The sequence below is a fragment of the Melospiza georgiana genome, chromosome 1, assembly GCF_028018845.1.
Source record: "Melospiza georgiana isolate bMelGeo1 chromosome 1, bMelGeo1.pri, whole genome shotgun sequence".
Lineage (NCBI taxonomy): Eukaryota > Metazoa > Chordata > Aves > Passeriformes > Passerellidae > Melospiza > Melospiza georgiana.
The window spans coordinates 33,307,361-33,319,507 of record NC_080430.1 but is presented as its reverse complement, the minus strand read 5'-3'; the positions used below and the strand labels follow the sequence as shown (position 1 = coordinate 33,319,507).

The 12,147-nt window shown below is 43.6% G+C and overlaps 1 protein-coding gene across 4 annotated transcripts in view; it reads left to right on the top strand.

The window, feature by feature from the left end:
* The first annotated feature begins 3,237 nt into the window (after window positions 1-3,237).
* The window catches only part of OSBPL3 (oxysterol binding protein like 3), an 86,546-nt gene continuing 77,636 nt past the window's right edge, over window positions 3,238-12,147 (top strand). For all 4 annotated transcript variants that reach the window (XM_058032165.1, XM_058032144.1, XM_058032154.1 and 1 more), the window contains exon 1: window positions 3,238-3,409. The gene's annotated coding sequence lies outside the window, so the exon portion shown is untranslated. The remainder of the gene's footprint in view (window positions 3,410-12,147) is intronic.

Here is a 12,147-nt window from a genome sequence, read left to right as displayed (position 1 = left end):
CCACGTTTGCCAAAGCACTGTCAGAGGGATAGAGGCTCCTCAGTTGTGACCAAGAATAACATAGAAGGGACTGGCATAAGGACAGAAATTACATCATGGGGAGGGCTGGTGGAAAGAAAAAAGCTCTCAAGGACAGATTTATTTTTGTGCATGAAGAAAGGTGTTTCTGAATTTCAAGATAGATAACTCCTGTCCGGGACTGAAAATATATGTGCATAGTCATCAGAAGAGTTAGACAGATGAATGTAATAACTTTGCAATGTGCACAATTTGTGCTGCTCACATCTCAGCCACACAAATACCGATAAATATATCCATCTGCTGTAAATGTAGAAACTCTTTGCAAAACTTATTTGTCAGTTGTTCAGCTCAAACGGCAGGACAAAACTTGTGTCTCATAATAAGCCTTTCTCTTTGTGGTCCATATACGTGGAATGGAAGCTGGCTCACTCACCAGACTAAGACTGCTTAAACATGAGACATCATTTCTTTGAGTTCAATAGGGATGCAATAATTATTTTTACCTAATAATTAAAGGAAAAAATCAAGCTGGAAATCAAAAGACAATCCCTTTCATTGCACCACTGGAAACATTATTATGAACTGTCTTTACAAAACCACAGGAAAGAGCAAGCCGAAAGAACACACGTTTTGGTAGAGTTTTAATTCAGACTATGTAATTTAATTCTGAATTACAATAGATCAAAGGGAAATTGAATTAAAAAAATACCTGTTGGATTATGCAGAATGGAGTTCCTCTTCTTAATAGCTCTGAAAAGATTACTGTGTCATGAGGCTCCATCAATCAGAAAACCCAAAGAGCAAGGATAAATCGAAGGTTAAGTGCATGTTGCTGAGGAACACCCTAACCACCTTCCTTTTATGATTATAAACCGGATGAGTTTGTGTTGATGGATCTATTAAGAACAAAAAAACAGCAATCTATATTCACACAGAGGCTTTCTGCCCATACATTTCCTCCAATGTGTACGACCACATAGTATCTTGCCATCTCAGATAATGAACTGCCACTATTTCTCTGTATGTTGCTTTTCTAACAGAAAGAACCTTGTTCTCAAAAGGCTGGTTATTACTTTATTTCAAAACTTTTCTTTAGCACAGGAAAACAGAGCACTCTGATATTTTTTCATTGTTTCTGTGTGACAGAAGGAAAGAACAAAAGGAAAGGAAACAAAGCCCTAAATCCATGAGAAGATCAAACTCCTTCCCAATGTAACTCCAGTGAAATAATGTAATACAGCCCGTGGATGCACCCAGGCCATATTTTTTACACAGGAACAATAGAAGTCCTAAATATTTCAGGAATCTCAAACAGGCCAACATCTATACAGAAGGACTCGATATGAAGATTTTGGTCTGGAAGATAATTTTATTTTTGCAGTTGGGGTCTTTTTTATTGCAGGGTCTGGAGTTTGTACATTTTCAGGTAGGCACATGGTTACTTTCTAAATAAAGAGGTGGTCTGAGTTTGATTTCAATGGAAATTGGAAGAGGCCACACATGCATAGGAAACATGCTGTTACCTAGCAATGTGCATCATTGTGCATCCTAACATCATGGGAACAATAGAAAGGTATATGATCAACATATTCCAGGTGTCTAATTTTTCCTTAACTGAATGGATGCTGCAGGCTGTTTGGTGCCTTTAGTTCAAAAATTGTGCTCTTTAAAATGACAGGCACTGGTAATTTAGTCCTAAAACTGGGATTTATAAAATCAAACTTTTATAAAATCTGAAACCCAAGGAATTGCTAAATGTTATTGTTAAACTCTACTTGCTTGCAAACAGATATATACCCTCTGGCAATGCCTGAACTCCCACAGCAGTGACTTGGAGCTACAGTAAACAATACTATGAAAACTAAAACTACTTCTGTTGCTTTTCATTGAGTTTGATGCTAAAAAGTCGTTGCTTGAGCTTTCATTGTGTAGGCAGCATCTCCTTAAGCCACAGTCAGTCTGTACAGCTGCAGCCAGCAGCAGAGGCATCAGGAGCAGAAGCATTTCTCCCTGCTGTAGCATCACACAGGCCAGCTCTGAAAGCAGCTTTCAGGGTGTTTGGGTCACGCCGCTGCTGATGGTTTGGGAAGCCTTCCGTGGATGCTGTCCTTACCAAAAGTGATGTTCTGCAGCATCTCTCATGCCCTCACAAGACTTTGTTCAAGGTGCTATGTACTATGCTGCCTTAAGTTCCAGTCTGTAAACACCATTCCTAACTTTCGGAATGTTACTTAAACTTGCTCTTACAAATGCTTCTGCTCTTTTTTAATGCTGTATGAATGCTATTCATGAAGAAAAAGGTTTCTGTTTCCCTCCAGTCGAGAAATCACCAAATTCTGAATGGAATTGAGAAGCAGCTGATCAGTTTTGGGCATGTGAGTCTGAGTAAAGAAACCGGGGTGGTTCTTCCCGCCCCCCTCCGTTTCCCCTAAGTGTGAATTAAATCGCACTTTGTAAGTAAAGACGGTGTGAATGGTGTGCCAGGTCACATCCCGTCTACCTCCTCGCAAGCAGTAACAATTTCTGAAAGATTTAGTGCACACATTAAGGGTTCATGGAAGCCGTCCAGCGCGCTTCCAACGGCTTGGATGTAATTAGTCATTCAAGATGTTTATTTTTAAATAAGGTACAGAGAAACACGATAATTTTAGGATGCCGGTTCAGGGAAGGAGTAGCGGGGGAAGGCGGGGAGGGGTGGTTCTCCCACGGAGGAGCCCTTCCCGAGGCGGATGGCGAGGTGGGGCGCGGGAAGCGCTCGCCGTGCGCGGGAAGTGATGCCCGCAGGCTGCCGTGGATGCGGCGATGCCCCGGCAAACCCTCTGCCTCGCACTTCGCCCCTGCGGCGCGGGGAGCGCTCCCTCGGGACCCGGCGGCTCCGGGAGCCATCGCTGCCGAGGCTCCCTCGGGTCGCTGCGGGATCAGCTCCGCGCCTGCCCTGCCCCGCCCCAGCCGCTTAGGGCGGGCTCGGGGGCTCAGCTGCGGCTTAGCCCGGGGCTCCTGTCCCCGGGGCTCCTGTCCCCGCGTCCCCTCGGCTCCGCTCCCCACCTGTCCGCGGGCGCTGCCCCTGACGTCATGGAAACACCCCCTGCCCCCGCCCCGCCGCCCGGGAAGGCGGGCACGGCACCGGCGGCGGCCCCGGGCGGCGGCGGGGCGGGGGCAGCGCGGGCTCCTCCCGTTGGCCGGCGCGGCCGTCACTCGAGCGCGGCGGTCCCGCCGCCGGTCCCGCTCGTGGGTGTTCCCTGCCAGCCGAGCGAGCGCTCCGCCGGACCGGCCCTGTGTCTGGCTGTCGCTCCTGCCGGGCTCCTTCCTTCCTCGCTCCTGCCTGCGGGGCGCCGCTGCCCGGGGGCCATGGCGGGGGCGCCCGGCCGGCCGTAGGCGTGGGGCTCAGGTGGGTGTCCGCCGTAGGGATGCGATGGGACGGGACGGGACGGGCTGGCGGGGCGCAGCGGGAGCGCTGCGGGGCGAGCCGGGGCTCCGCGGGACGGGGCGGGCCGGCAGCCGGCGAACTCGGCACACGGGAAAAGTGTCGCTTTGGCGCTCAGCAAGCGCCTTTCACGCCCGGCTGGCAGCGAGGGCGCCCGCGGCTGCCGGCCGGGGCGCGGGCGGGCGGGCGGACAGGCAGCGGCTGCTGCTCCGGTGCCGCGCTCATCCCGCCAGCCTCCTCCCGCTGCCCGCGGATCTCCGGCCGCGCTGTCACAGCCACACCAGGCTGTTCCGAGCGACTGCCAACTTAGACACCTCCCCTGCTCCGGGAGCTGCTGCTGAGGGGTTCATGCTCCTGCCGGGGCGCTCCATGCGGCACCAGCCGGAGCGAATTCCCGGTGAGCCGGGACGCACCGGGCAGCCGCTGCCCCGGGGACGGGCTGGAGCCGCTCTCCCCGCGGCTGCGGCTCCGGGGCATCGCCCGGCAGCCGGTTGGCTGTGAAATCCCTGGAACTTCAGAAATCTTGGGCGTGTTTGCAAAGCCATCGATCTCTGCTCAATCTGTGGCTCTCTGTGCTCATGTAAAATAAAGAAGAAAAAAAAAGCCACCATTATTATTATTATTACTATTTCTTGTCTCTATCTTAAATAGGTTAATTAAATCCAGCTTGTTTTTAGGTTGATTTAATTTCCATTTGAGGACCAGTTAGACAATATGAGCTGTTACATACTCCATTATTTGAAAACTGTTTGGTGTACAGTACTTCACAGCTCAGTGACAGTGAAGTACTCTTCATTGAGCCTGTTTCGTTTTTACTAGGAGGATATCTAGGACAGCTAGAGAAATGGATATTTGATAAATGTAAGGTAATTTTCTGCCGTATGTTTTTGTCCTAGGCCGCTAATGATGGTAACCGTGTTTTTCTTTCTCTGTTTTCTTGAGAAGGCACAAAGGGAACAGTTGCTTCATGCCTTGACTTTCATCGATTAATCATAGAGTTCAGAGTGTTTCACTCATAGAGTTCAGAGTGTTTCACTCTACTTAATTTCAACAGAGCTTGTAAGTCCGGTTTGGGTATTTAAAGCGTGTGTTTTCATGGACATTTTCTGTAAAGCCCTGGGTAGCGACAGTTTTAATTTCCATGAGCTTTGGGTTTTTATTGTTTAAAATGTTTTTTTTTAAGATATCTTTAAATAATGCTCCCCAGTCTGCGCTCCCAATAGATTTAAACTAGTTAATAGATTAATAGATTAACTAGTTTCCCATTGTGGCTCCTGTCCATTTTCAAAGCAACAGCATTTACAAGTCTTAAAATTCTCTTTCTCTTTACTCTTATACTGCCTTCCCCACACATTGTATTAGGCCCACTTATGTCATCTCTTTTATGATTTTGTATAGTATCTGAGTTTGCATGCAGGAAAGGTGGGAGGGGACTTTTAGGTGTTGGAGATGTTCTCTGTGTGTGCACCGAAGAGTTGTGGTTGTGCTGAAATTATTGGTGTGTTCACCAAGGACAGGAAATGATGGTAAGGCTCTGCTGGAGTCTGCCTGTTGCAACACTCTGTGTGTGGCCAGCTCATTCACTGTTGCAAATGTACGTATGCTGTATTTTATACAAAACCTTATTTGGGTTTTTAAGTAGATATGTGTACATTGTTGTAAAGAATTGGGTCTTGTTCAAACCACATCTATTATAAACAGATGCGTGTCAGCTTAATTCTCGCATTTGTTGCATTCTCTAGATCTTGTTACATACTGAGGAGAAAATAGAGTCAAACATGGCATTTCCTGGACCTTATGGTTTCTAACTGTAAAGCTGAGTTTTCAGTTTCTACAAATGATGCTCTTAGCTGCCAAATGACAAAAGCCTTTCTATAGAAAAGTTAATTCATATCTAAAGTACTAATATGTTTTAGATTAAATTGAATTTGCTGCAAAGTGCATTTCAAAACCATGCAGTGATGAACGAGGCAGCAGAATGAGTGTGTTACCATGCATGGGTACTTTTCTATGTCAGAAGCAGTGTACTATCTGTGTCAGCATATTTTGATCTCATTAAATTTAATCTACTTTAGTGCAGGTAAGATTTGACCTACCGAATTAGCAAAGTTTTGCTGATAAAAGGCTGTGGTATAGATACTGTGATGCATTGCTACTAAGGTAGCAAAGGAACTTCTAGGAGAATCTAATTGCTTTTTTTCTGTATCAAGTTTCAGATAATAGGATGCAGATACACTGAGATCTGACAAACAACTCTCTGGACCGGGACTAATATGTTTCCAAATTTACCCTGCTCTGCTCTTTGAGATGCTGGATTTGCATGTCTGTCTTCTGCATTAGTGATTATGTTCAAACATTATACTTTGGGGGGCAGACACTGTTTTTGGGCTCCTGCAGCTGTCACTTGTGCAACGTGCTTTAATACTGTGCCTTGAAATACATATTTGATTCCTTAAGACTGTCATTTATCTGAAGGACAAGGAAGTTTTGGGTATTGTAACATTCTGTCCTGTAGTAGGTGGATACTTGTCTTTATTCTACTAACATAACACGTATCTCTTCCATGTTAATTTCTAATTACCTTAGAGGGAGGTTTTCTGTCTGCCTTCAAGGTTGAGTGATGTGGGTGTTGATGCTAATGACTATGATAGCCTAGGTGAAGCTGTAGGCATGATAGCTAAGAAAAGCACAGCTCTGGGTCTGACCCTGGGAGGCAGGATATCTCTAACTCCTTCCTTAAATCTGTTTTAGCTTGTTACATGGGCAGAGTTCTTGAAGATGCTTGTGGCTTTCACATAGGGTGTATGCTCAGAAATAGATTCTATTATATATGAAGTTATGACATGAATGAACAGTGTTGGGGTTTTGGAACTCTGTCAGCATGGAGCTCATGCACGTTGTTGCAAGTCACTTGAAACATTTAAAAATAAAGTTGAGGACTGCCTCAGCTGGGGAAGAAAATGGCAAACTTGAACAAATTCTTTCTGATTTTCTGTGTTCAGCTGTTGCAACTAAGATAATTTTTAAATGGTCAGAGCTGTTGTGGCTGCTGGGTTTGTTTGTTTGTTCAGGGAGTTTGGTTTTGTTTTGTTTTTTTCTAAAATACAAATTCAATGGCAAGTCTGCTACCTGCCTTGCTGCTAAAAGCAGTGAGGACTCTTGGAATGGTAGCTGAAAGTGGGAAATGCACTTGGCCATTGCCGCTCAGCCTCCGCTGTCCTGCCTGTCTGGTGTGCCTGACTCAGTGCAAGCTCCTTAGGGTACGAGTCACGTGTTGGTGCGAGGCACTGAGCGCAGCAGGGCCTAATCCTATTGCAGTGTCTGGGCACTCCGTGATGTTAACCATGGAAGTCAAGAAACAGAGTTGAGCTGCTTTCAATCTGGCAGGTGCTGAGCAGGTTTTGCAATGTCTGTTTGCTATTTGCTAATGATTCTCAGTCTTTGAATGCAGGCCATTCTAGACATGCCCCTTGAATTGTGGAAAATACGTACTGATAAGCAAGACTTGACAGGAATCCCTGTCATGTGCAACAGGAGGAACAAATAGAGAGAACTGACTTTCACTGACATCTAAGCCCTAAGCTTAGGGAGTACTCTGAGAGCTGCTATGTGCATCTAGCTCTTAGAGATATCTCTAAACTAAATAATTGTACATCTGGCCATGAGACAGACATCCTGACAAAAAGATAGTGGCTGTCTAATAGCATCTGGTAAGTCACAGCAGAAAGGCTGCAGATAGGATGTCTTGTGTGTCTCTGTTGTTTGTCAATATTGTAACTGCTTAGACTGAATGTGAGAACTTGTCCTTTGAAGTTATTAAAAAGCATACTAGACAAGCTCTGCATTCCTTGTGCAGCCATGAGGTGTGTGTATATATCTGTGGTTTTAGATTTGACATTTTAAAGTCCAGTTGTTAAACTACAAGTACCTGAACTGAACATTTGCTTTCTAGTCTTTAAGTTGTGGGGGTTTGATACCTGAATCATATTTAGTTTGGCAAACACAGCTGCTGCCATGTCAACACTTAATTATTTCCTTCTGAACATTTTCTTTGGCAATTATATTAACAAGAGTGTGCAAACAAATCTCCCTTTCCTCTTCTTTCCAATGTAATGCATAGGCTGAGAATTAATGACATTTTTCTTTTGATTCATCTTTATATATTAGCAGCTTTTTAACTGAATCTTCAATTCAGAATCTTCAGATTCTGCCTCTGTGCTAGTTGAACTTAATCCTGAAAAAATCACAGCAAAACCATGGTAGTATGTGGTGCTATAGCTGTCATGCAGCAGTTGCATGTAATTGCTGTACTAGAACAAAGACAGTAACAAGACAAAGCAGTAAAGGTGAGAAACTCATCCTTATTTGTGTTTCTGTGTTTACTGTAGTGGTATCTATTGAATTTCAGTAGTGAATTTTTATTATCGTTAGGGGAAAAAAAGTATTGGGCTTTCTGGCTATTCTGTGTATCCTCTGATGAATATTTTCAGGCTAAAAATTTGAAATATTTCTTTTACTGAATGTAGTCATACTTTTCTCCCATCTTAGCTGCAGCCAATTTTTTTTTATTGCTAATGATGATACTGCAGAGTCTGTTATCACACTGTAATCTCCTATCTCTTGTGCCAGTCACTTAGGTCACTTCTCTCTTATCTGGTGCCCCTTACTCTCGCCATTCTGGAGGCTTTTCCTAGTCATAGTGAACACTTTTTTACTGCTCCAATTTTAGTCTGTTCCACTTTCATGGAGCTGTTGGTGAAAATGAATGAAGCTCCTGGTGTTCATGGTTCTGCTAAGGAGCAGCTGTGTGGATACACTCCATTTGCCTCCCATGTACACTCTGCCCAGAGAGTAGCTGAAACCCCTGGAGAGACAATTTCTGAACAGCGTGGCAATCAGGGAAAGAACCATGTGTGCTGGAGACTTTATCCTTCTCAGTGCACAAGCCCATCTGTGTCACTGTTAATTCTGCTTGTTACAGAAGGTCAAGTCCTGCCCTTCAAGTTTTCATGTGAGCAGGGTAGGATGTAGGTCTCTGGTACTACTTTTTTCCATCTTGCCAATCACACATGTTAAAAACATTTTGTTGCAACCTCTCCCTCTTCTCCAAGATAATTGCTTTGTCAGTGTGCCTAGAAAAACAGCCTTGAGGAGGGATAGAGTTACTTCATGCTCACAGTTGCTGAAGTGAAATATACAATTCTTATTTTTACAGGACTTTTTCCGTCCTGTCTGCAGTGACAACATACGACTTTGAGACCAGTCTTGCTAAGTGTGTCTGTCAAAAAGGTTCTGGTGCTACCTCAGGCTGTGAGGCATAACCCTGGCAGCTGCCCTGAATATGATGTGGAATGCATCCTGCTCATACTGGCAGCTGAGACTACTTTAACTGTAACTGTGCTGCCAGAAAAGAAGTTTGTTTAATAGTCTGATAAAATACCGTATTCTGAAGGAGGGTGAATGATTCTATCATTTTTCAATATTTCTTGCTTGTGACAAATATGAGTGCTGAGATGCCCTACAAAGCTTTGACAGCATAAAATCTGAATTCAGGTGCAATTTGTGATGGGAGGAAGGGAGGAAGTTTCACTATGAACGTGATTCAGTCACTGGCAGTCTCGTATACCTCAAAAAAGGAAACAGCAAGTGTCTGTTAATCTTCTGTGGTATTCTTGACCGATTTAAAAGAACAACGTGTAAATGATCAGCAGCAACAGCAGTCCTGAAGACAGGCAAGTGATTATGCTCTGTGTGTTTGGGGGCAGATGAAGTGAGCCCCAAAGGAAGTGGCTGCTGAGTCTCTGCTGGTTGCAGATGACTGTGGTTGGGAGTTTGAGGTGGCTCTCTCAGGTTCACTCCCTGATGCCTTGCTGCTTGCCAGAGGAAGGCAGGCTGGCACTTGCTGAGAGATGCCTTTCCACAGTTTGGTAGCTGTGTGGGGTTTTCCCCCCTATTTGCATGTGTCTGTGTCTGTGCAGCACAGAGGCACGTGAGCTCTTAGCTCATGGGAGCTGTGCAGCCATTTAGCTAGCAGGTCCATCTTTTTAGCAATGATTCACTGCCTCCAAGGAAGGTAGGCCACCTAGAATGCATCAGGCTCTTTGGAGCTGATATTTTTGCTGAAAGATTGAAGGTATTTGCTTATTAAATAAGCAATATTGGAATAAAAAATAATAAAAAAGAAAAGGTGTTAAGACTATGCCTGAAGAGAAGGCTTCTCCCTAACTTTTTTTTTTTTTTTTGCTAATGAGAGTAATTAACAGGACTCTGTGGTCTACCCTGGGAGCTTGTCAGAACTCCATCTTACATGCTGTTACTGTTAAGTAGGATTAGCTGAATCATTCAGAACAGCCGCGTTCAGTTTCCTTAAAAGATAACATCCTGATAACAGCTTTGTCACTTAAGATATGTGAGAGGACCAGAGACAGTGGGCATTGAAACTGGGGAGGTTCCATATGAACATCAGGAAGTTTTTCCTTCACTGGGAGGGTGAGTGAGCACTGGCACAGCTTACCCAGAGAAGATGGAGTCTCCCTCCTTGGAGATGCTCAAAAGCTTTCTGGATGTGATCCTGGATAACCCATTTCAGGTGATTCTGCTTGAGGCGGGGGTTGGACCAGATGCCCTCCAACTGAGGGGATCTCTTCCACCTTGAACCATTCTGTGATAATTTTACTAGGGTATTTTGAAGCTCAGTGTGGTTCAATTCTGCTTTTCAAAATCTTAGACAAACAAATTAATTTTTAAAAGCCAGCCAGGGTCTTGATCTTTTTTTTCCAGTTTGGCTGTGCCTTAAAGTCAATGAGCAGCCTTGTGGTTGGGGTACAGGTCATCTCTCATACAGCAGGGTGCATCCATTGTTGGAGTAGGCTTCCTGTGGAGGATTGATGATGTCTGTCTGAGACAATCTGAGTTTTAAAAAGAGCTAGAGCTGCTGGGGTTTTCTAATTGGCTTGATACTGAAGTCAAGTAACAGCATTTGTATATGAAGAGAGGAGAATCTCTGCTAGATCTTGCCTTGTTATGGAACTCTAACAACCCTGTTAGGAAAGAAGAGATAATATTTCTTGTTTGCTTTCTGGTTAAGGTCAAACAATGGAAGGAAAAGAGTTTAGGTGTTGGTCTGCAGGATTTTGTCATGTCTTGGCAAGAAAGATGCTGGTTTTTATCATGTGAATTCAGTAGGTGTGCTCTTACTAGTGTCAACAAGTACTATTTAGTGAATAGAATGATGGATGACAAAGATGTATCATGGACCCTCATTTGCTTACAGTTGTGGTATCTGTACCACTTCTAGGCTGAGAAAGCAGCCAGCTGGGTTTAGATTCCAGGAAAATTTCTGTGCCAAAAATATCGAGTCAAAATATTATGATTAATTCTTGTCTTCCTTAACTGAATGGCACTGATATTGTTTTACTGAGTGACCTAAGTAGGAAGTTAACAATTCATAGTTCTTACACTACTGCCACAGCTGCTGAAATTCAGGAAGTATAAAACAGATTCATTCTTTCCTGTTGTTTAAAAAGAAAAAAAAAAAAAAAACCAAGGTATATCAGTGAGTTCACTTGCAGATTTCTTGCTCTCTTTCAAATCCACCAATTTCAACTGTAAGACATTAAACCAGAAGCACTCATAATTATAACTTTGTAAACCTTATAAAACTAAGATTCACTTATCAAATATCTCCCAGTGCTTAGAGAGTGTCAAATTGTTGAGGAAGGAGAACTTGCTGGGGGAGGGAAGTGCTACTGTGGATAAAGTAAGTTCTTGCCTTTTAGCTGATAGCCAGATTGTTTTGTTGAAACAATCTTTTCTAACATCCTATTTCTTAGAACAAGAATACAAATGCTTTGCTGAAATCATGTTTTTTCACTCACTGAATAAATATGGAACTTCAGATTCAGAGATAAGAGATTAGAATTTTCCACAGGATGGCTGAATCATAGTCTTCTCTCCACACATGGACACAATTTTACAGCTTATTTTCCTGTGTGTAATACTATATTGTACTTTACTACTTGGAGTTCAGCAGGATCAATGCTTGCACTTGAAAATCAACAGCAGAGCTATTGCCAGGATAACACTTTCACAGATGACACTTGCTGTTTGTTTGCTTGTTTTTGAAAGAGGAAAAAGGAAGTAATGTCAGGCTTTTACAAAGTGGCATATTTTATAAGTGTGGTTTATAATTTTTTTTTCCTCTATTGCCAGAACGCTTAAGTGCACAATATCACTTTCTTGTGCCATGTCACGTGTGTGCAATTGTTGGTGTACTGAAGATCCCTTACAGATAATATTACATTTTAAAAGATCAGGTTTCAAGTAATGGGACACCTTTGAGTATTTTTAAATGCATGCAAGTAATTGTTTCCACCAGAAAAGTTTAATAATCTGCTTTTAGTCCTAGTTGATTACATTGATAAGCTGAGTGGGGAAAATGCAACTTCCCATTTATTTCTGGTTGTAGTATCAGCCACCTCTGTTTTTAAAGTGGATTTCTTAATCTCATAGTAATTTGGTGCTAGAACAGTGGCTGTATCTCAGTGACACCAAGTGACTGTTCTCACTTTGGGAGATAACAGCTTCCTGTTTGAAGAGGCTTGGGAAATCTTGCTTTTGGGGCACAGCTCAGCATTTGAAAATATTGATGTTTTTCTAAGTGTGGATGCCATTTCAGTCCTGGCATTCCAGACATGACAGGT